The sequence below is a fragment of the Equus przewalskii genome, chromosome 17 (assembly GCF_037783145.1).
Source record: "Equus przewalskii isolate Varuska chromosome 17, EquPr2, whole genome shotgun sequence".
NCBI lineage: Eukaryota > Metazoa > Chordata > Mammalia > Perissodactyla > Equidae > Equus > Equus przewalskii.
Genome location: NC_091847.1, coordinates 2,771,132 through 2,796,066, shown reverse-complemented (window position 1 = coordinate 2,796,066; position 24,935 = coordinate 2,771,132). Strand labels below are relative to the sequence as shown.

Below are 24,935 nucleotides of genomic sequence, written 5' to 3'. Positions count from 1 at the left end.
ATTGATTTCTAGTGTCATGCTATCATAGAAGGAAAAGATGCTTGATATGATTTTAATCTGCTTAAACTTACTAAGGCTTTTCTGTGGTCACTTAAAGAGGAAATCCACTTTAAAGATAAAGGCAAAGTAGATAGATTAAAAGTAAATGATGGAAAAAGATATACAATCAAAACCCTAAACACTAACAAACAAACAAAATACCTAGTCATATTGGCCATATTATTATAAAAAAATGTACTTCAGGGGCTGGCCATGTGGTGAGTGGTTAAATTCGTGCACTCGGCTTTGGCAGCCCAGGGTTTTGCCAGTTCAGATCCTGGGTGTAATGGCACCACTCATCAGGCCATGCTGAGGTGAACCAGAAGGATTTTCAGCTATAACATACAACTATGTACTGGGGGGCTTTGGAGAGAAGAAGAAGAAGAAAAAAGAATAAGATTGGCAACAGATGTCAGTTCAGGTGCCAATCTTTAAAAAAAAGTAGTTCAGAACAAAGAATATTAGCAAAGATAAAAGGGGACATTATATTATGATAAAGTGGTCAATTTGCTAAGGAGATATAACAATGCTAAATGTATATGAACCTAATAATGGAGCTTTAAAATACATGCAGCAAAAGTGAAACAACTAAGAGGAGAAACAGACAAATCCATAATTATAATTGGTAACTTTAACACTGCTATGTCAGTTATTGATAGGAAAAGTGGACGGTAAATTAGTAAGAAGATGGAAGGCCTGAACAACATCATCATCCAAGCTGACTTAATTGACATTTATAGAAAATTCAATCCAACAAGAGCAGAATACATATTCTTTCCAATTGCATGTGGAACCTTCACCATGCTGGAGCATATTCTGGGCCTTAATAGATTTAAAACAATTGAAATTATACAAATTACATTTTCAAACCATAATGGAATTAAAGAGAAACAGAAAGAAATTTGGAAAATCCTTAAAAAATTAGGAGTTAAACAACACATTTATAAATAATCCATAAGTCAAAGAGTAAATAAAGAACTTTAGAAAATATTTTGAATTTAATGAAAATAAAAATGCAAAATATAAAAATTTGTGGTGCACAGCTAAAGATGCAGTTAGAAATTTAGAGCATTAAGAAGAAAGGTCTCAGAGATCTCGTCAAGATGGCGGCATAAGCAGACTCTGAACTCATCTCCTCCCACAAATACAACCAGGTTACAACTATTTTTGGAAAAATTTCACTCGATAGAAAACTGAAAACTGGATAAAAAGAACCCCCACAACAAGAGACAGTCCTGACTAAGGTGGAAGAGGCAGAAATTACTTCTAGAGAGAAAAAAGAGTCACCTTCAGGAGCAGCAGAGTTTCTCAGCCAGGCAGGCAGGAGACACTCTAAGGTATGCAGCACTCCCTGGAGGAGTGAGGTCTGGAGCCAGGGTGGAGACTGTGATAAGCATCCTTCAGACTCAGCACAACTGAGATGAGGGTCTTACTATCTGGCTTCACTGGTTAATAACTGCAGTGGAGATACCTCCAGAAAAGCTATTGGACAAAAGCTGAAAATACCCATGTCTTAAAGGGATCATGCAAAAACTCACCCATCTCAGCAACCTAAAATCACCAGAGAGAAGGCTGACAGTCCTTTGGTAAAAAGGGACTCACCTGGTGGGCTCTGGATGCATCTTGGTGGGAAGAGAGACCTCTCCAGAGACTGAGACATTGGTGGTGGCCATTGTGACCTAGTCCAGGCGTGCTGATGCAGACCCCAGTAGATGCCACTGAAATTCTTCCTCTGGCCTGTTAGCCCAGGGGTCTGCCACATCCACTAGAGTGAAGATTTAATCCAGTTCAGCCAGGGCAGGCAGCTCACCCTGGGGTATGGCTCCATGCAACAGCAAGCCCTCAGGCTACTTGTTGGCCTGCATTGACTGAGTGCCTTGATTCTCTACAGGCAGGCAAGTGTGTCTGCCTCAGTAGAGCAGGGCCTATGTGAGGACCAGGTGAACTGTAGGGGGCATTGGTGGAGAGGTGGGGGCCTCTGCAGTGGGGCATCAGGGTACACTCCAGGGGCTTGGGAATTGTGCACAGACCAGAACTGTGTTGATGTTGTATGTGGTCCTGTTGGGTGGGGGGAGGTGAGGCTTATCAGCAGGAGAAGACCTGTGCTTCACAAGTAGCCATAAAAAGGATCAGCCCCACATTCCAAAACTGGAAACAATTGAGTGCTCCCGTGCCTAGGGTCAGCCCCACTCAGCTGCACTGCTAAGAGAACTGACAACAGCCTTGTAGGCCTCAGGCCTATGGCAACTGTAGGGCCCTGAGTCTAGCAACCTGCTACACTGGGTAGCTACCCAATTAACAGGAAAACTACAACAGGAGTGTGCTGTTAGACCTTGTAGCCAACAGTGCTGAGGCTCCCCAAACCAGATTTACAAACAGCTGGCCAGGGAAGGAAAGACTAGATGCCCTGGGTACCTGCATTAAGAGCAACCCTGCCACAGCAGAAGGACACAAGTATCCCACAAAGGGGTCACTCCTGGATCATTTGAACTGGTGATGAGAGAGAAGCACACTGCTGGAGCTCAAAAGGCATCTCTTACATAAGGCCACTTCTCCAAGATCAGGAAACATAGCTGACTCACCTAATACATAGATATAAGGACAGAGAAAGAGGCATAATGAGGAGACAAAAGAAAACATTCCAAGCAAGGGAACAGGACAAAACCAAAGAAAAACAACTAAATGAAACAGAAATAAGCAACCTATGTGACAAAGAGTTCAAACAAAAACTCATAAGGATGCTCACTTATCTTGGGAGAAGACTGGATGAACACAGTGAGCTCATCAGCAAAGAACTGGAAAATATAAAAAAGAACCAATCAGAAATGAAGAATACAATACAGGAAATGAAAAATTCACTAGATGGACTCAATAGCAGAGTAGAGGATACAGAAGAATGAATCAGCAAGCTAGATGAAAGACTATACAGAACATTCCAACCAAAACCCACAGAATACACATTCCTTTCAAACGCACATGGAACATTCTCCAGGATTGATCACATATTAGGCCACAAAACAAGTCTTAATAAATTTAAGAAGATCGAAATAATACCATGCATCTTTTCTGACCACAAAGGTATGAAACTAGAAATCAACTACATGAAGAAAACCAGAAAAGCCACAAAAATGTGGAGATTAAACAAAATGCTACTGAACAATGATTGGGTCAATGAAAAAATCAAAGGAGAAATAAAAAATTCCTAAAGACAAATGAAAATGGAAATACAACATGCCAAAATCTATGGGATACAGCAAAAGTGTTTCTAAGAGGGAAGTTTACAGCAATTCACGCCCACCTCAACAAAGAAGAAAAATCCCAAATAAACAATCTAACAGAGCATCTAAAGGTACTAGAAAAAGAAGAACAAACAAAGCCCCAAATCAGCAGAAGGAAGTAAATAAGAAAAATAAGAGCATAAATAAATGAAATAGAGACTGAAAAAAAATAGAAAAAATTAATGAAACCAAGAGCTGGTTCTTTGAAAAGATAAACAAAATTGACAAACCCTTAGCTTGACTCACCAAGAAAAAAAGAGAGAAGGCTCAAATAAATTAAATCAGAAATGAAGGAGGAGAAATTACAATGGACACCTCAGAAATACAAAAGATAATAAGAGAATATTATGAAAAGCTATATGCCAACAAATTGGATAATCTAAAAGAAATGGATAAATTCTTAGAAACATACAACCTTCCAAAACTGGACCAAGAAGAAGTAGAGAATTTGAATAGACCAATCACCAGTAAGGAGATCAAAACAGCAATCAAAAACCTCCCAAAAAATAAAAGTCCAGGACCAGATGGCTTCCCTGGTGAATTTTACCAAACATTCCAAGAAGACATAATACCTATCCTTCTCAAACTCTTCCAAAAAGTTGAAGAGGAGGGGAGGCTTCCTAACTCCTTCTACGAAGCCAACATTATCCTGATACCAAAACCAGACAAGGACAACACAAAAAAAGAAAATTACAGGCCAATATCACTGATGAACGTTGATGCAAAAATCCTCAACAAAATACTAGCAAATCGAATACAACAATACATTAATAAGATCAAACATCATGATCAAGTGGGATTCGTTCCAGGGATGCAGGGATGATTCAACATCTGCAACTCTGTCAACGTGATACATTGCATTAACAAAATGAAGAATAAAAATCACGTGATCATCTGAATAGATGCAGAGAAAGCATTTGACAAGATAGAGCATTTATTTATGATAAAACTCTAAATAAAATGGGTATACAAGGAAAATACCTCAACATAATAAAGGTCATATATGACAAACCCATAGCTAATATCATTCTCAATGGAGGAAAACTGAAAGCTATCCCTCTAAGAACAGGAACCAGACAAGGATACCCACTGTCACCACTCTTATTTAACATAGTATTGGAAGTCCTAGCCAGAGCAATCAGGCAAGAAAAAAAAAGAAAAGGGATCCATATTGGAAAAGAAGAAGTGAAACTGTCACTCGTTGCAGATGACATGATTTTATACATAGAAAACCCTAAAGAATACACTCAAAAACTTTTAGAAATAATAAACGAATACGGTCAAGTCGCAGGATACAAAATCAACATACAAAAAGCAGTTGCGTTTCTATATAAAAACAACGAAGTAGCATAAAGAGAAATTAAGAATACAATCCCATTTACAATGGCCACAAAAAGAATGAAATACCTAGGAATAAACTTAACCAAATAGGTGAAAGATCTGTACACCGAAAACTATAAAACATTGTTGAAAGAAATCAAAGAAGACACAAAGAAATAGAAAGATATTCCATGCTCTTGGATTGGAAGAATTAACATAGTTAAAATGTCCATACTTCCTAAGGCAATCTATAGATTCAATGCAATCCCTATGAAAGTTCCAAGAACATTTTTCACAGAAATAGAAAAAAGAATCCTAAAATTTATATGGAACAGCAAAAAACCCCGAATAGCCAAAGGATTCCTGAGAAAAAAGAACAAAGCTTGAGATATCACACTCCCTGACTTCTTTTTTCTTTCTTTCTTTCTTTTTTTTTTTAGGAAGATTAGCCCTGAGCTACCTGCTGCCAATCCTACTCTTTTTGCTGAAGAAGACTGGCCCTGAGCTAACACCTGTGCCCATCTTCCTCTACTTTATATGTGGGACGCCTACCACAGCATGGCTTGCCAAGCGGTACCATGTCCGCATCCAGGATGCAAACCGGCAAACCCTGGGCTGCTATAGCAGAATGTGCACACTTAACCTCTGCGCCTCCGGCCGGCCCCACACTCCCTGATTTCAAAATATACTACAGAGCCGTAGTAACCAAAACAGCATGGTACTGACACAAAAACAGACACACAGATCAATGGAACAGAATCAAGAGCTCAGAAATAAACCCACACATTTACGGAGAGCTAATATTCGACAAGGGAGCCAAGAGCATACAATGGAGAAAGGAGAGTCTCTTCAATAAATGATGGTGGGAAAACTGGACAGCCACATGCAAAAGAATGAAAGTAAACCATTACCTTACACCATGCACAAAAATCAGCTCAAAATGGATTAAAGGCTTGAATGTATGAGCTGAAGCCATGAAACTTCTAGAAGGAAACATAGGCAGTATGCTCTTTGACATCAGTCTTAGCAGTGTATTTTGAAGTACCATGTCTGACCGGGCAAGAGAAACAAAAGAAAAAATGAACAAATGGGACTACATCAAACTAAAATGCTTCTGCACAGCAAAGGAAACCATCAACAAAACGAAAAGACAACCTACCAATTGGGAGAAGATATTTGCAAACCATATATCAGATAAGGGGTTAATATCCAAAATACACAAAGAACTCATATAGCTCAACAACAAAAAAACCAACAACTCAATTAGAAAATGGGCAAAAGATCTGAACAGGGATTTCTCCAAAGAAGATATATGGATGGCCAACAGGCACATGAAAAGATGTTCAATGTCATTAGCTATCAGGGGAATGAAAATCAAAACTACAGTGAGATATCACCTCACTCAGGTCAGAATGGCTATAATTAACAAGACAGGAAACAACAAGTGTTGGAGAGGATATGGAAAGAAGGGAACCCTCGTACACTGCTGGTGGGAGTGCAAACTTGTGCAGCCACTGTGGAAAACAGTATGGAGTATCCTCAGGAAATTAAAATGTATCTCCTATATGATCCAGCTATTCTACTGCTGGGTATTTATCCAAAGAACTTGAAAACGCAAAGACATAAAGATACATTCACCCCTATGTTCATTGCAGCGTTATTCCCAATAGCCAAGACTTGGAAGCAAGCTAGGTGCCCATCAAGGGACGAGTGGATAGAGAAGATGTGGCATATATACACAATGGAATACTACTCAGCCATAAGAAAAGATGACATCCGGCTATTTGTGACAGCATGGATGGACCTTGAGGGTATTACGCCAAGTGAAATAAGTCAGAGGGAGAAAGTCAAATACCATACGATCTCACTCCTAAGTAGAAGATAAAAACAACGACAAACAAATCCATAGCGGCAGAGATTGGATTGGTGGTTACCAGAGGGCAAGAGGGGGGAGGACAAAAGGGGGGATTAAGCTCACATGTGGGGGGATGGACTATAATTAGTTTTTGGGTGGTGAACATAATGTAATCTACACAGAATTCAAAATATATTACAATGTACACCTGAAATCTATATAATATTATAATCCAACGTTACTGCAATAAAAAGAAAGAAATAAAAAAGAAAGAAAGAAAAGAAAGAAAGAAGAAAGGTCTCAAATCAATGCTCTAGGCTTCCTCCTTAAAAAACTAGAAAAAGAGAAGCAAATCACACCAAATCATGCAGAAAGAAGGAAATAAAGACAAGAGCAGATATCAGTGAGAATCAAAACAGAAAATCAGTAGAGAAAGCCAAAGAAGGCAAAAGGTGGTTCTTCAAGAAGAGGAATTAAAATGGGTAAATCTCAAACTAGATGGATTATGAATAAAAGAGAGTCTACACAAACTACTAACACCAAGAATAAGAAAGGTGACATCTTCACACATGCTGCAGTTATGAAAAGGAGAAAAAAGACATATGATGCATTTTATGCCCCCGAATTTGGTAACTTAGCACAGGGTCAGCATATTATGGCCCATGGACCAACTGAGCCCAGGAACTAAGTATGGTTTTTTACATGTTAAAAGATTGGAAGAGGAAGAAGAAGGAGGAGAAGGAGGAGGAGAGGAAGAAGAAGAAAAGAATATGTTGCAGAGAATATATTTGACTTGCAAAACCTATAAATGTTTACTATTTGGTCTTTTGTAGAAAAGTCTCCTGATACCTTAGATGAAATAGACAAATTCTTTGAAAGATACAAATTACCAATGTTCACAGGAGAAGAAATAGATTACCTAAATAGCCCTGTATGTATTAGGGAATAGGGCTGGGGCTTGGTGAGGCCAGTGAGGCAAAGTGAGAGTGCGAAGTTTAAGGAGCTACTTCCTTTCAGGATCTACCTAATTCAAGAAAGTAAAAGCTCCTTAAATTTTGTGCCACTCTGATAACAGTTTGTCAATTTCTTATAGAGTTAAATATATATTTACAATATTATTCAGCAATATTACTCCTATATATTTACCCAAATAAACAAAATCAAATGCTCACACTAAATGTACGTATAAATGTTTATAGTAGCTCTATTCATAATCACCAAAGCAAATCAAATGTTGAAAAGCTGGTGAAGAGATAAACAAATGCTGGCACATCCATTCAATGGAATACTACTCAGTAATAAAAAGGAATGGACTACTGTTTCATGCAACATGTATGAATGTCACATAGATTATACTAAGTGAAAGATGCCGGATTCAAAAGGCTACATATGGCCTGATTTCATTTCTGTGATATTCTGAAAAAGGCAAAATTATAGGGATAGAAACAGAGCAGTAGCTGCCAGAGGCTAGCGATGGCGGGAGGGATTGTTTGGCAGTGGGGCATGGGAGAGTTTTGGGAGTTGATGGAACTGCTCTACTTTGTGACTGTAGTGGTCATTACACAAGTGAATGTGTTTGTCAACACACACAGAACTCTTCACTAAAAAGTGTGAATTCTATCAAATATAAATTATAACAATAAAAAATGTGCGAGGAAGTTCTTCATGAACATGTAGAGGATTTCTGGGATATAGTTTTAAGTATTTAAAAAAGAAAAGTGCAAAAGAATATCTAAAATATGTTACCTTTTGGATAACAAAGAAAGGAAAATAAGACCGAAAATAAGTAAGAATACAGAAGTCTTGAATAACACCATCACCAAATTGACTCAATTGACTTTAAAGCATTCTGTCTAACATGAGCAGAATGCACATTCCTCCCAAGTGCACACAGAACGTTCACCATGGTGGAACATATTCTTGTCTATGAAACAAGTCATGATGAATTTTAGTAATTTGAAATCATGCAAAGTATGTTTTCTGACCACACCAGAATTAAATTTTCAATCAATAACAGAAAGATGTGTGGAAAATCCCCAAATATTTGGAAATTAAATTAGTCAAGGAATTTGAGTGAAGTAGTAATGCCAAATGCATTTCCAAATCTATGTAATAGTGATCAACTCAGTTTTCAAGGCTTAGAAGATGGTGTTTGCATGTAAAAGTTTACATGTTAAAATAAAATCTCCCAAAGCAAAAAATCTATGCATAGAAAAAATAATAGAAAGAAATAGATGGAAATTTTAAAATGAAGTATGTTTGTATGATAGACATATAGGCTAATTTTTCTACGTCAGAGTTTTTCCAACTTTTCTTTATCTGATGGGTTATATTTTTTAACAATGAAAAGCATTATTATTTCAAGAGAGGTAATCAGAGAACTTGTTAGCAGTTTTCAGGAAACCTTCGCTGACTCTCCTAGCTGGCTGAGTGCCCTTTCTCTGGGGCCCCTCTCTTAGCCTTTCACCTGTTTTATAATCATCTGTGCCTGTTTCTCTCTCTCCACAGCCCGGGCTCCGTGCAGGGGAGGAGCGTTTCTGGCACAGAGTGAGTATTAGTTTGCTGAATGAATGTAAGAACGTTGACTGGATATGCCATCCCTCTTACATCAAGAGACAGGAAACGTATGGGGAATTTTGTGAGACAAAGGCTTTGGAATAGGAACCAGAGGTGTGGGAGTCCCAGAGGCCAGAGACAATGTCCAAGCCAAGCTTAACCTATCCCACAACAACTGCCCCGTGACTAGTTTGACTTCAAAACAAGGGATTTTGGTGGCTTGAGTCCTGGACACTAGAAAGTCTATTGTAGGTACTCGCAAAGCTGATACAAGATGGCCTGGGGCCTCAAGGAGGATACTTTGGGTACAAGCTAAAGAATGGACTTTCCCATTCAGGACACCTGTGCCTGCACTCAGAAAGATTAATAAGAGTTCTGGAGTGGAAGAATGAGGATGGAAAAGCTGACTTGGAATGGAAAACTCAACTGGTAGGAGGCCCTTCCATGACCCTCTGGCCAAAGTACTGCTACATTATTTTAACTCTGTGTGACCAAGGGTTTGCGCCGTCAGAAGATCCAGAAACTGTACGTCACCAACACTGCACAGAGCTCAGTGACAGTTACCCAAGGAGAAACTGCAGCTGAGTGACAGACCTACACTGCAGATTCCCCGTGTGTCACCTTCAGGTTTTCTTTTTCACATCTAATGAATTACAAGTACAGATTGGCTGAGATTTGTCTCCTTTTTCATCTTTAGCATTCTTCTGGGTTTACACCTCATGTGAGTCCACTGTGCTGTTGTGTGTACCCAGATTTGTGCATAAACCTTAAAACACCATCTGGAAAAGCAAATGGCTCTTTGAAGTCTGTGGAGAAAGCACCAGATGGAAGCTTATGAGACTCTTGTTCCCAAAAGCCCTGCATCTAAAACAACCTCAAGTATGACAAAGACACAATTCATTCAGAGTCCTAGGCTTTGTTATCAATAAGATGTAAATATGTTAGCATGCATCGCTCTGTTCCTGTGGTCAGCAGAGTGACAGTCCCCAAAGTTGTCCACACCCTCATCCCTGGATCTGTGAATTTTACCTTACAGGGCAAAGGTGATTTTGCTGATGTGATTAAGGGTATGGAGTTTGAGATGAGGAGATTATCCAAGCGGGCACGATCTAATCACAAGTTCTTAAACGTGGAGAACTTTTCTGAGTTGCAGTGGGAGAGGTGCAACAACGGAAGAGTCAGAGAGATGGGAGCATGAGGAAGATTCAACACCCTTGTGCTGGCTCTGAGCAGCAGGGGCCTTTGTGCGCAGACCAGAGAGAGACATCTAGGAACTAAGGGCAGCCCGAGGTGACAGCCATCAAGGAAGTGGGGACCTCAGTCCAACACCCACAGGGAATTGAAGCCTGACTGAATGAGCAAGGAAGTGGGTCCTTCCCTAGAGCCTCTAGAGGGGAATGTGGTTCTGCTGGCACCTTGACTTGAGCCCAGTGACACCATGTTTCTGACCTACGGGAACTGTCGAATAATAAGTGTGTTGTGCAAGGGATGTGCATTGGCTATCAGTGGTGTTTCCAACTTTTGCTTACGAAAGCTTTGTTTATTTGTCAATTTATTCACTGGTAAGTAAATATTAGTTTGCCCATTGCCAAATTGGAGGCAGTGGATTTGTGGAGTTTAATTTTAATCTTAACATAAGGCACAGCTGTGAAATGTGGGAGAATCTTATCTGCAATTAGCAAGTATGAGACTTTCCACTGAGTTTTTATTGTGAATGTTCACACATGTCTCAACCAGATATGCACATAGTAGCCTTGTCCTTGAGTGTTCTGGGCTGGAATAAATTTGTGAACAGGCACTAAACAAAGTTATTCCTAATTTTTTGTTTTTGTATTTTTTCTCCTAGATTATGTATATGTATGAATAGAATAATATTGGATATGAACTTTGTAATGTTTTTACATGATCAAGTGTGCAAGTGTGAAGTATTGTTTCATGATGCCTTTGTCAGTTTTATAGATATGTTTAGGACCGTTAGGTCACAGTGTGAAATGTGTTACTCACTATGTGCCATAGTCTAAATGCTGTTCTAGATGGTTTCATTAAAATGCAGCTCTATGGATAAAGCTTATCTCATGATCAACACTCTGGGGTGTCAGACTTTTTCTTTTTTTTTTGCTACAAGATTGCTGATAGAGATGAAACATTGAGGAAAAAAAAGAATTCCCAGTGAGTAGAGTTTGTTTTCAAGTCATCATCGAGCTATCAGCCTCAGGATACCATGTGGGCTAGGGATTCCTCAGAAACCACATGAAACAAGCATGGACTGCTCCCCCTCAACTCTCTATTTCTGGTCAGAGTAATGAGGATACCATTTTCAGCAGCTGCCTATACTCCTAGCATGGGAGCCACTTGCCCATCCAACTCTAGGTCCACCTGGGTTGGTGTATTGGAGGCCACTCGTGTGCATAGGCACAGGGCCACACTTCTTTGTGAATAAATATTAAATGAAGTCACTTCTAATTTTTTGTCTTTGTATTTTATACATATATAGGTGTCTCTGTTGCTGCTCCCTAGCCCAAGACAAAATATACAGTGCACCTGACAATGGGAGTAAGAGCTTGGGGATAGGAGAGTGAGATTTTCTAGGAGGCCATCTTATTTGCTGGAAGGCACACGAATCTTCTAAATGGACTGACTTTAGTAACACTCCCTGTTTTCCAGCAGTTATCTCTCACCTTCCCCAAATTCTAGGAATTGGAGGGATCTGACCCCTCAAGATCTCAGAGAGCCATTGTCCTGACCTCAGTGATTCTCCATCCCCACATATCAGCTGGATGGATCATCTTCCCCTTTGGAGTAGCCTCTGCTTTTCATTCTTGGACAAGTTTCCCTTGGGACGGGCAGTCTGCAGACAGTAACATTTTAGTGACCACGCAACCTTTACATTATTCTGTCTCACAAACTTGGAGTGTGACTGACTTCTAACTTATCACCTTCTTCATATATGTAGTGTGCCACTATAAACATTTGTTGACTTGTACTCCTTTCCATCTAGAAAACAAACATTTAAAATCCAACTTTGGGAATTGGTGTCAAGATGGTGGTGGTGGCGTAGGCAGAATCTGAACTCACCTCCTCTCATGAACACAAGCAAGTTACACTAATTCTTGGAACAATTACCCCTGAGAGAAAACTGAAAACTGGATAAAAAGAACCCCTGCAACAAGGGACAGTGCTGACTGAGGTGGAAGAGGCAGAAATTCCTTTCTGGAGAGAAAAATGCCACCTTCATGAGCTGCAGAGCTTCACAGCTGGCCAGGAGCAAGCCTAAGGTATGCAGCCTTCCCTGGAGGAGTGGTGGACCTGAGCAGGGGAGCGTTACCACTATAAGCATCCTTCAGAATCAGCACAACTGAGACAAGTGTCATAATATCCAGCTTTGCTGGCTATTAACTACAATGGGGAATACCCCTAGAAAAGCTATCAGACATAAGTGAAAAAAAGCCAGCTATTAAAGGGCCCATGCACAAATTCACTGGCTTCAGAAAGCAATCTAAAATCACCAGAAAGAAAGGGGCACAGTCCTTTGGTGAAAAGACATTCACCTGTTAGGCTCTGGGTGCATCTTGGTGAGAAATGAGACCTCTCCAGGGACAGAGACATTGGTGGTAGCCATTATTGTGACCTCGTACCGGTGTGCTGACACAGACACTGGCAGACGTGATTGGAGTTCTTCCTCTGGCCTGTTAGCCCACAGTCTGCCCCACCCACTAGAGCACCAATTTAATCCAGCTCAGCCAGGGCTTGTAGCCTGCCCTAGGGACTGGCCCCAAGCAACAGCAAGCATTTGGGCAACTTTTCAGCCTGCACAGACTGAGTGCCTGGATCTTCTACAGCCAGGTGAGTGGGTCCACCTCTATGGGGCAGGGCGTGTGTGAGAAGCAGGTGGAGAGTGTGGGGCATTGGTGGAGTGTGTGGGGGCCTCTACAGTGGGGCAACTGGGTCTGCTCCAGGGGGTCAGGATGTGTGCACGGGCCAGGCCTATGTTGATGCTCTGTGTGGTCCTATTGGCTGTGGGGCTTATCAGCTTCGGAAGACTTGTTCTTCTCAAACAGCCACTTAGGAGATCAGCCCCACCTTCTAACACCTGAAACAATTGTGTGCTCCTGTGCCTGGGGCCAGCACTACTCAGCTGCAATCCTAAGAGAGCTCAACAGCCTTGCAGGCCAGAGGCCTACAGCAATTGTAAGCCCCTGAGCCTAGCAACCAGCCACGCTGGGGGCCTACTCACTAAACAGAAAAACTGCAACAGGAATGTGTTATTAGACCTTGAAGCCAACTGTGCTGGGGCTCCCCATGCTTGATAAAGTGACTGAAGGGTTCATAGCAGCCAAACACAGGTGAGCAATACAGCCAGCCAACCAGAGGGACAGACTAGCCTTCCTGTACAGCTGCAACAAGAGCAGCCCTGACACAACAGAAGGACAGACGTAGCCCACACAAGGGACACTCTTGGAACATTTGGAACTGGTGATGAGAGAGAAGCACACTGCTGGGCATCATAAGGCATCTCTTACATAAGGCTACTTCTCCAAGATCAGGAGCTGTAGCTGACCCACCTAGTACATAAACATAAGCAGAGAGAAAGAGGCAAAATGAGAAGGCAAAGGAATACATTCCAAGCAAAAGAATAGGAAAAAACCCCAGAAAAAGAACTAAATGAAACAGAAATAAACAATATACCTGACAAAGAGTTCAAATGAAAACTCATAAAGATGCTCACTGATCTTGGGAGAAGAATGAATGAACTCAATGAGAATGTCAACAAAGAATTGAGAAGAACCAATCAGAAATGAAGAATAAAATACTGGAAATGAAAAATTCACTAGAGGGACTCAATAGCAGAGTAGATGATACAGAGGAATGGATCTGCAAGCTGGATGAAAGACTAGAGGAAATCACCTAAGCTGATCAGATAAAAGAAAAAAGAATTACAAAGAATGAGAATAGTCTAAGGGAACTCTGGGACAACATTAAGCACACTAACATTCATATTATAGGTGTCCCAGAAGGGGAAGAGAGAGACAAAGTGGCACAGAAACTATTTGAAGAAATAATAGCTGAAAACTTTCCTAACCTAAGGAAGGAAACAGACATCCAGGTACAGGAAGCACAGAGAGCACCAAACAAGATAAACCCAGAAAGGCCCACACCAAGACACATTATAATTAAAATGTTAAAAATGAAAGATAAAGAGAGAATCCTAAAAGCTGCAAAGCAACAAGTAACACACATAGGAAACCCCATAAGGGTATCAGCAGACTTCTCAGCAGAATCCTTGCAGGCTAGAAGGGAGTGGCATGATATATTTAAAGTGCTGGAAGGAAAAAACCCACAGCCAAGAATGCTGTAGCTGGCAAGGTGATCATTCTGAAGGGAAGGTGAGATAAAGAGTTTCCCACACAAGGAAAAATTAGAGTTCGTTACCAAGAAGCCAGTCTTACAAGAAACGCTAAAGGGATTTATTTAAGTGGGAAAGAGAAGACAACAAATAGGGATAAGTAAATTATCACACACACAAAAAGGCAATAAAATCGGAGTAAACACAAAAATACAGTAAAAGTAGCAAATCAACTATGTATGAAGATAATATGAAGGTCAAAAGCCTTTTGGCTTTAGTACTTTTGTACTAAAATTACCTATTTCAATGATAAGAGAGTAATAGATATACAGACACAAAATAAGAAGTCAGATATGATATCAAAACTAAAAAATGTGGGAGGAGAGGAGTAAAAGAGTAAGACTTTTAGAAAGAGGTCAAACTAAAGAGACTATCAACTCAATATAGATTGCTATATATTTAGATTATTATATACGAACTTCATGGTAATCACAAATCAGGAACCTATAATAAATACACAAATAATTAAGAGAAAGGAACAAAACATAATACTAAAGAAAGCCATCAAACCACAAGGGAAGAGAACAAGAGAAGAAGAGGAACAGAGATGAACTACTAAACACTCAGAAAAAAAGTAACAAAATGGCATTAGAACATATTTATCAATAGCTACTTTAAATGTCAATGGACTAAATGCTCCAATCAAAAGGCATAGGGTGGCCAATCGGATAAAAAAAAAACCAGGACCCATATATATGCTGCATACAAGAGACACACTTCAGACCTAAAGAGACTCACAAACTGAAAGTGAAGGGATGGAAAAAGATATTTCATGAAAATGGCAAAGAAAAGAAAGCAGAGGTAGCAATACCTATATCAGACAAAATAGACTTTAAAACAAAAACTGTAACAAGAGACAAAGACGGGCACTACATAATGATAAAGGGAACAATCCAACAAGAGGGTATAACACTTGTAAATATCTACACACCCAACATAGGAGCACCTAAATATATAAAGCAATTATTAACAGACATAAAAGGAGAAATAGACAGTAACACAATAATAGTAGAGGACTTTAACACTCCACTTACACCAATGGATAGATCATCCCAAAAGCAGATCAATAAGGAAACATTGGCCTTAAATGACACTTCAGATCAGAAGGACTTAGCAGATATATACAGAACAGTCCATCCCAAAACCAAAGGGTACGCATTCCTTTCAAATGCACATGGAACATTCTCCAGGATTGATCACATATTAGGCCACAAAACAAGTCTCAATAAGTTGAAGAAGATCGAAATAATACCATACATCTTTTCTGACCACAAAGGTGTGAAACTAGATATCAACTACAAGAAGAATATCAGAAAAGCCACAAAAATGTGGAGAGTAAACAAAATGCTACTGAACTACAACTGGGTCAATGAAGAAATCAAAGAAGAAATAAAAAATTTCCTGGAGACAAATGAAAATGAGAATACAACCTGCCAAAATCTATGGAATACAACAAAAGCAGTTCTAAGAGGGACGTATATAGGCCTACCTCAACAAACAAGAAAAATCTCAAATAAACAATCTAACAGTGCACCTAAAGGAACTGGAAAAAGAAGAACAAAACTCAAAATCAGCAGAAGGAAGGAAATAGTAAAAATCAGAGAAGAAATAAATGAAATAGAGACTAAAAAACAATAGAAAAACATCAATGAAACCAAGAGTTTGTTCTTTGAAAAGATAAACATAATTGACAAACCTTTAGCTACACTCACCAAGAAAGGGAGATGGCTCAAATAAATAAAATCAGAAATGAAAGAGGAGAGATTATAATGGACACTCCAAAAAATACAAAAGATTATAAGAGAATACTACAAAAAACTGTATGCCAACAAGTTGGATAATCCAGAAGAAATGGATAAATTCTTAGAATCATACAACCTTCCAAAACCAAATCAAGAAGAAAGAGAGAATTTGAATCACCAGTAAGGAGCTGAAACAGTAATCAAAAACCTCCCCCTAAAACATGTCCAGGACCAGATGGCTTCCCTGCTGAATTCTACCAAACATTCAAAGAAGACATAATACTTATTCTTAAACTTTTCCAAAAAATTGAAGAGGAGGGGAGGTTTCCTAACTCATTCTATGAAGCCAACATTACCCTGATACCAAAACCAGACAGGGACAACACAAAAAAAGAAAATTACAGGCCAATATCACTGATGAGCATCGATGCAAAAATCCTCAACAAAATACTAGCAAATCAAATACAACAATACATTAAAAAGATCATACACCATGATCAAGTGGGATTCATTCCAGGGATGCAGGGATGGTTCAACCTCTGCAAATCAATCAATGTGATACATCTCATTAACAAAATGAAGAACAAAAATCACTTGGTCATCTGAATAGATGAAGAGAAAGCATTTGACAAGATAGAGCATTCATGTATGATAAAAACTCGGAATAAAATGGGTAGAGAAGGAAAGTACCTCAACATGATAAAGGCCATATATGACAAACCCACAGCTAATATCGTTCTCAATGGAGAAAAACTGAAAGCCATCCCTCTAAGAACAGGAACCAGGCAAGGATGCCCACTTTCACCACCGTTATTTAACATAGTATTGGAAGTCCTAGCCAGAGCAATCAGGTGAGAAAAAGAAATAAAAGGGATCCAAATTGGAAAGAAGAAGTGAAACTGTCACTTTTTGCAGATGACATGATCTTTTATATAGAAAACTCTAAAGAATCCATTAAAAAAACTTTTAGAAATAATAAATGAATACAGTAAAGTTGCAGGATACAAAGTCAACATACAAAAATCAGTTGCATTTCTATACACTAACAACGAGATAGCATAAAGAGAAATTAAGAATACAATCCCATTTACAATGGCAACAAAAAGAATAAAATACCTAGGAAAAAACTTAGCCAAAGAGGGGAAGGTCTATACACTGAAAACTATAAAACACTGTTGAAAAAACTTGAGGAAGACACAAAGAAATGAAAAGATATTCTATGTTCTTTATTTGACGACTTACTATAGTTAAAATGTCCATACTTCCTACAGCAAGCTACAGATTCAATGCAATCCTTATCAAAGTTCCAATGACATTTTTCACAGAAATAGAACAAAGAATCCTAAAATTTACATGGAATAGGAAAAGACCCTATTCAGGAATCTTTAGCCAAAGGAATCCTTAGCCAAAGGAATCTTTAGAAAAAAGGACAAAGCTGGAGATATCACACTCCCTGATTTCAAAATATCCTACAAAGCCACAGTAACCAAAACAGCATGGTACTGGCACAAAAACAGACACACAGATCAATGGCACAGAATCAAAGGCGCAGAAATAAACCTGCATATCTATGGACGGCTAATTTTCAACAAGGGAGCCAAGAACACATGAGGAAGAAAGGAGAGTCTCTTCAATAAACGGTGTTGGGAAAATCGGACAGCCACATGCAAAAGAATGAAAGTAGATTATTATCTTATACCAGACACAAAAATTAACTCAAAAAGGATTAAAGACTTGAATGTAAGACCTAGAATCATGAAACTTCTAGAAGAAAACATAGGCAGTATGCTCTTTGACATCAGTCTTAGCAGTATGTTTTCAACCACCATGTCTGACCGGGCAAGAGAGACAATAGAAAAAATAAACAAATGGGACTACACCAAACTAAAAAGCTTCTGCACAGCAAAAGAAACCATTAACAAAATGAAAAGACAACCTAACAATTGGGAGAAAATGTCTGTAGACCATACATCTGATAAGGGGTTAATACCCCAAATATACAAAGAACTCATATAGCTCAACAACGACAAAACTAACAACCCAATTAAAAAACGGGCAAAAGTTCTGAACAGACATTTCTCCAAAGAAGACATATGGACGGCCAACAGGCATATGAAAAGATGTTGCACATTATTAACCATCGGGAAATGCAAATCAAAACTACAATGAGATATCACCTCACTCCCATCAGAATGGCTATAATTATCAAGGCAGGAAACAACAAGTGTTGGAGAGGATGTGGAGATAAAGGAACCTTCATACACTGCTGGTGGGAGTGCAAACTGGTGCAGTCACTATGGGAAACAGTATGGAGATTCCTCAAAAAATTAAGAAAGAAATACCATATGATCCAGCTATCCCACTGCTGGGTATTTATCCCAAGAACATGAAAACATGAATGCATAAAGATACATGCACCCCTATGTTCATTGCAGCATTATTCACAATAGCCAAGACTTGGAAGCCACCTAAATGCCCACGGAGGGACGAATGGATAGAGAAGATGTGGTATATACACACAATGGAATACTACCCAGACATAAGAAACGATGATATCCGCCCATTTGTGACAACATGGACGGACCTTGAGGGTATTATGCTGAGTGAAATAAATCAAAGGGAGAAAATCAAATACTGCATGATCTCCTTCATAAGTAGAAGATAAAAAGAACAAACAAACACACAGAAACAGAGATTGGGTTGGTGGCTACCAGAGGGGACAGGGGAGGGAGGAGAGCGAAATCGTTTATTAGGCACATGTGTGTGGTGGTGGGTTGTAGTCTTTGGGTGGTGAACATGATTTAATCTACACAGAATTCGAAATATAACAATGCACACCTGAAATTTATATAATACTATAAACAAGTGTTACCACAATAAAAGAAAGAAAGAAATAAAATCCAACTTTGCTTTCCACAACCAATTTCTTTGGTGATCTCAGATTCTTACAGTTCCTGGCAAGTTTCATATAATACATTCAAGTCTATCCAGAGGCACAGATAGAGCCCCCGAGCAGAGAATCCTGTTTTCTGCAGGTTGCTTTGCAGGTTCTACACTATCCCCACCACCAACTTCTTAAAATCCTTCTCGCATTGATATGACTTGGGTTTCCAAGCTCTGGCTCCCTTCAGAGCCTGGCTTCTGGCATTAAGATGCTGTCTGAATGTTGTTCCCCTCTTTCTCTGAGCATAGTCTTTTTTCCTCCTCCCTTTTTCTTTGGTCACTGGTAGTTCAAATGTTAATTCCTTCTTCTTTTTTTAACCAATGTTACATCACCCTCTAACAATTCAGCAAGGTGGCGGGGCCGCGTGGCACTGGATAGTAGTAGCAAAACAAGTGGTGAGACAGTAAGTGTTGAGAGTTCCGGGGAAAGATGCAGACTAGATTTCCCCAGCAATAAACAGGCGCCTCACCGCGGGAGCATGTGGGCACCACAGTAAATGTGTGCGCATGCTCACCCGGAGAAAGGGGGGTGCACAAGGGCCAACAAAGGCCTATCACAAAGCAGAGTTGGGGCCAACATAGATCCGGACCATGCCCATGAAGTTCTCTGAAGTGATAAACTGAACAACTGAAAGCCCCCAGGAACTTCAGTTCCTTTTTATAAATAAGTGGAGCCATTATGGGGCCAATCAAGAAAGACGAGAGAATAAGATACTGGACTAAAGATGTAAAGCAAGAATTGATTAGACAAAATAATGCAAATAGCTAAATCTCCCACAGGAAAGACGTGTCAATGTAGTTGTAGATATGTGGTTAGATATTTGTGGTTAACTCATATGGCTATTTTTAGATACTCTGTCTTTATTACGTTTATGAAGCTACTTTTGGGCAACTTCGTTTGCCAGAAGTTTCTTCTTTGGGAACTCTGGTAAGGCACTGGTTGGCTTACAAGGTCGGGTGGCCTGGGTCTGACTGTTGGGCCAGCACCCCATTAGGACTTCACTCTCCCATTGGGTCTCCCTGCTCCTGAGCCCCTATTAAGGGAAAAGCACACAGAGTCAACAGTGGCTTTAGTCTTCTGAATGACAAACAGAGTTTAAAACCTGGAGGATGCTATGCTGTGTCTCTCCAGCAGCTCAAGGGTGTTGACTGATCTCACGGCACATCGTTCACCCACAAGCTGACTAAGTGAGAGCAGTGGCAGGGGTGGGGCATCTCCTCAGCTGAGCATGTCCTCAGGGATGAGCGGGGTGCTGTGGCTGGAACCCATCATCCCATGTTGGTTGAGTACTGTCCTGGGGCTAAGAATGCAGCACTGAACTAAATAATGTCCCTGTCCTCCTGGAGTGACATCTAAAGGGGAATGAAGACTATAAACAAATATAGAATGTAAAAAAATGAGGTAGGTGAAGGAGAGAGGAGGTGAGAGTTTGGGGGATGGATTTTAGATGAGGGAGTCAGGAAAGGTCCTCTGAAGATGTGACATGACAGAGACCTAAATGAACAGTAAGAGCAAACCTTGTGGGGAAAGAGGAAAGGGCAATCCAGGAGAGGGGAAAGCCCGGCGGCGTGGCTGTGTGCTCAAGGAATAGGCCTGGTGAGGGTGAGCTCAGCTTGTTATTATTATTATTATTATTATTTTATTTATTTATTTATTTTAGGAAGATTAGCCCTGAGCTAACATCTGCTGCCAACCCTCCTCTTTTTTGATGAGGAAGTCTGGCCCTGAGCTAACATCTGTGCCCATCTTCCTCTGCTTTATATGTGGGACGCCTACCATAGCTTGGCTTGACAAGTGGTGCCATGTCCGCACCCAGGATCTGAACCCATAACCCCAGGCCGCCCAAGCGGAACATGCGCACTTAACCGCTACGCCACCGGGCCAGCCCCAGCTTGTTATTATTAACTGTTTGATGAGGGGTGGAGTGGTTAGCAGACCGTTTGTAGCTATTGAGCACTTGAAATGACCAAACTGAGATAGGCTATAAATGTAAAGTGCATACTAGATTTCAAACACTTAATTGCCCCCAAAAGTAAAACTGCTTAGCTTTTTTTGTAATTACATGTTTAAATGATAGTGTATTAGATATATTGGGTTAAATAAAATATGTTATTTAATTTCACCTATTTCTTCGTACTTTTTAAATGTGGCTGTTAGGCAATTTAAAATGAGTTATGTGGTTCACATTTCATTTCTATTGGACAGCATTGGTCTAGAGACCTGGGTGCTGCTCTTATGTGGTCTGAGTCTTGGACTTCTGGTTTCTGCTCTATAAGGAAAGAATTTGGAAGTCATCTTTCCTGCCCTCATAACAAGAAAAAATGGAATTAATGAAAATTGAGAGAGAATTGAGGTCAGAGGACAAACAGCCACCCCCAAAACTGGAGAGATGGGCAAATGCAGAGAACACAGTTCAGTTTACCTAAGGCAGAAGCCACTGGAACTGGGAGCTGGTAGGAAGACTGAACAGATAATTTGGGTGATTTCCAGAGGCTGAGTCTAGACTCATTTGAGAGTTAAATACTCCTGGAGGCCCAGAGTAAGGTGCAGGGGAGCTCCCACAATTTTATGGGGTTTGCCTTCAGGAACCCCATCGGGTTCTCACAGTGAATATCCTAGAAAAATCCCCTCATGTTTGGCCACGGGGAGGGGAAAAGCAACCGTTTCTAAATAAGCCCAGAGAATTCTCCACAACAAAGGCCTCTCACCAAGGAGAAGCTATTAACCATAGCTTTATCTGACTTGGAGGGAGGGAAATTACCCAACTCTATTCCCCTCTGAGAGTCTTCCTGTCTCGTATAAACGGGAAAAGCACTCGTGTAGGTTCCAGCCCAGGGCGCAGGCCTATTAAAAGACCAAGTCCTAATTATAGGATTACAGAATGCTTACCCTCCCATCAACCTTACCACCACATCAACAGGGCTCCTGTATAATAATGTAGATTACAGCTGAAAGAATTATAACGCTCTCACTCTATTTAAGAAGCCATTTATAGGGAAACCAAATACAAAAGAGGAGACAAAAACAAGGACACTAGGACAAATTGAGGTCTCTGACGTGGACAGCTATAGCAAACAGTAGCCTAACTCCTACACAGGAAAACAAAACTTCACACCAAGGCCTATTTACCTCAGTTCCTTTTACCCAGTACATCATGTCTCAGGTTCAAGCAAAAATTACAGGCATACTAAAAGGCAAGAAAAAATTACAATCTGAAGAGACAAAGCATCAGAATCAGACTCACATGTGGCAGAGGTTTTGGAATTATCAGGCTGGGATTTTAAAGTAACTTTGATTAACGTGCTAAAGGCTCTAACAGAAAATTGGACAACATGCAAGAACAAAGGGGTAATGTAATCAGATAGATGGAAACTCTAGAAAAGAGTGAGAAGATAAACTAGAAGTTAAAAACATGGTAACAGAAATGAAGAATGTCTTTGGGGGGGTCATCAGGAGACAGCCGAGGAAAGAATGAGCGAGCTTGAAGATTTGTCAATAGAAATTTCCCAAAACGAAATGCAAAGAGAAAAAAGAATTTAAAAACTGGAACAGAATATCCAAGAACTGTGGGATAATTACAAAGGGTTTAACATATGCATAATGGGAATACTAGAAAAAGAAAGAGAGAGACGCAGACGAAATATTTGACATAACAATGGCTATGAATTTTCCATTATTAATGAAAGAAGCCAAATAGCAAATCCGGGATGCTCAGAGAACATCATGTAGGATAAATAAGAAAAAGTCTGCACCGAGGCATATCACATTCAAACTGCAGAAGCCAAAAACAAAGAGAGAATCTTGAAAGAACCTAGAGAGAAAAAACACTATCTACGGATGAACAAAGATAAGAATTACATCAGATTTCTTTTCACAAATCATGCAGGCAGGATCACAGTGGAGTGAAATATTCAGTCTTGAAAAACAATCAGCAACATAGAATTTTGTGTACTGTGACATCATGTTTCAAAAGTAAAGGAGAAATAGAGTTTCTCAGACAAACAGAAACTGGGGGAATTTGTCTCCAGCAGACTTGCCTTGCAAGAAGTGCTCAAAGAAATTCTTTAGAGAGAAGGAAAATGATATAGTTCAGAAGCTTGGATCTATAGAAAGAAAGGAAGACCATCAGAGAAAGAATAAATGAAGGCAGAATACAATGTTTATTCATTTTTATTGTGATCTGATCTACTAAATAACTTTCTCCAGAGTCAGAGCAGCAACAGTACTCTGGTTGATTGCTGCACATGGATAAGTAAAATGAATGACAGCCACGCAGCAATGGACAGGAGGGCGGAGCTAGGAGTATTCTGAAGCAGCATGGTGTTATTTGAAAGTGGATGTGGATTAGTTGTAAATGTATGTTACAAACTCTGGGGAATCCACTAAAATTTTTTTGAAAAAGAAGTTTAATTGATATGCTAAGAGAAGACATAAAATTGAAACATATAAAATGCTCATTTAAAACAAGAGATGGCAGAAGAAGAGGGGGAGATTTAAAAAAGAACAAACTCAATGAATAGAAAATAATTTCGAACAGGAAAGGATGAACAAACTGTGCTACATCCATACGTGGAATATTCTTCAGCAATAAAAGGAAATGAGTGCTCAAGCCATGAAAAGACATGGAGTAAACTTAAATGAATAAGCTAATGAAACGCGTCAGTCTGAAGGCTACATACTGTATCATTCCAACTACATGACATTTTGGAAAAGGCAAAACTATAGAGATGGCATCTTAGTCCATTCAGGCTACTGTAAAGAATACCATAGTCTGGTGGCTCATAAACAGCATAAGTTTATTTTTGCAGTTCTGGAGGCTCGGAAGTCTAAGGTCAAGATTCCGGCAGATTTGATGTCTGCGGAGGGCCAGCTTCCTGCTCTGGGGTTGGTTGGCTGTCTTCTCTCTGTGTCGTCACAGTGGAAGGTGAGGCAGCTCTCTGGGGTCTTTTATAAGGGCATTAATTCCATTCATGAGAGCTTCTCTCATGACCTAAGCACTTGCCAAAGGCCCTACCTCCAAATATTGTTACACTGGGGATTAGGTTTCAACATATGAATTTGGGGGAGGAACACAAACATTCAGTCTATAGCAGAGACTGAAAAGTTCAGTGGTTGCCAGGGTTTGGGGGGAGAGGTGAGTAGGTGTAGCACAGGGGATTGTCAGAATGGTGAAACCATTCTGTATGAGACTCTAATGGTGGTTATATGTTTTTATGCATTTGTGAAAACCCATAAAACTATCCAGTGCTAAGAGCAAACCCTGATGTAAACTATGGACTTTAGTTAATAGTAATATGTGAATATTACTTCCACAATACTGAGTTTTGAGTGTCCTTTATATATCTTAGTTACAAGTCCTTTGTCAGAAATATGGTTTGGAAATTATTCCATTGTATGGATATAACCCTAATGTACCACACTAATGCAAGATGTTAATAATAGGAGAAACAGTATTGGGTGTTGGGGTGGGATGGACATATGGAATTGTATTACTACCTGCTCAATTATTCTGTAAAATTAAAACTGTACTAACAATAAGGTATATTAATTATTTTTAAAAGTCTGAGTCTCATTTTTCCTCACTTTACAATGAGGATAGGATTAAGCTATCTCTTATATTCCTTCCATCTTTAACATTTATGATTTTCTTCTTTTAAATATATGTACTTTAGTGCTTGCTTCCACAGCACATATACTAACATTGGAACAATACAGAGATCAGCGTAGCCCCTGGGCAAGGATGACATGAAAACTGGTGAAGTATCCAATGTTATAAACCAATGTGATCTCAACAAAA

The 24,935-nt window shown here is 39.7% G+C and overlaps 1 non-coding gene across 1 annotated transcript; it reads left to right on the top strand.

Annotated features, from left to right (window-relative positions):
- The first annotated feature begins 24,809 nt into the window (after window positions 1-24,809).
- On the top strand, window positions 24,810-24,913 carry LOC139076881 (U6 spliceosomal RNA). Its single transcript, XR_011528918.1, has one exon. It is a non-coding gene; the product is annotated as a U6 spliceosomal RNA (small nuclear RNA).
- The last annotated feature ends 22 nt before the right edge of the window (window positions 24,914-24,935 follow it).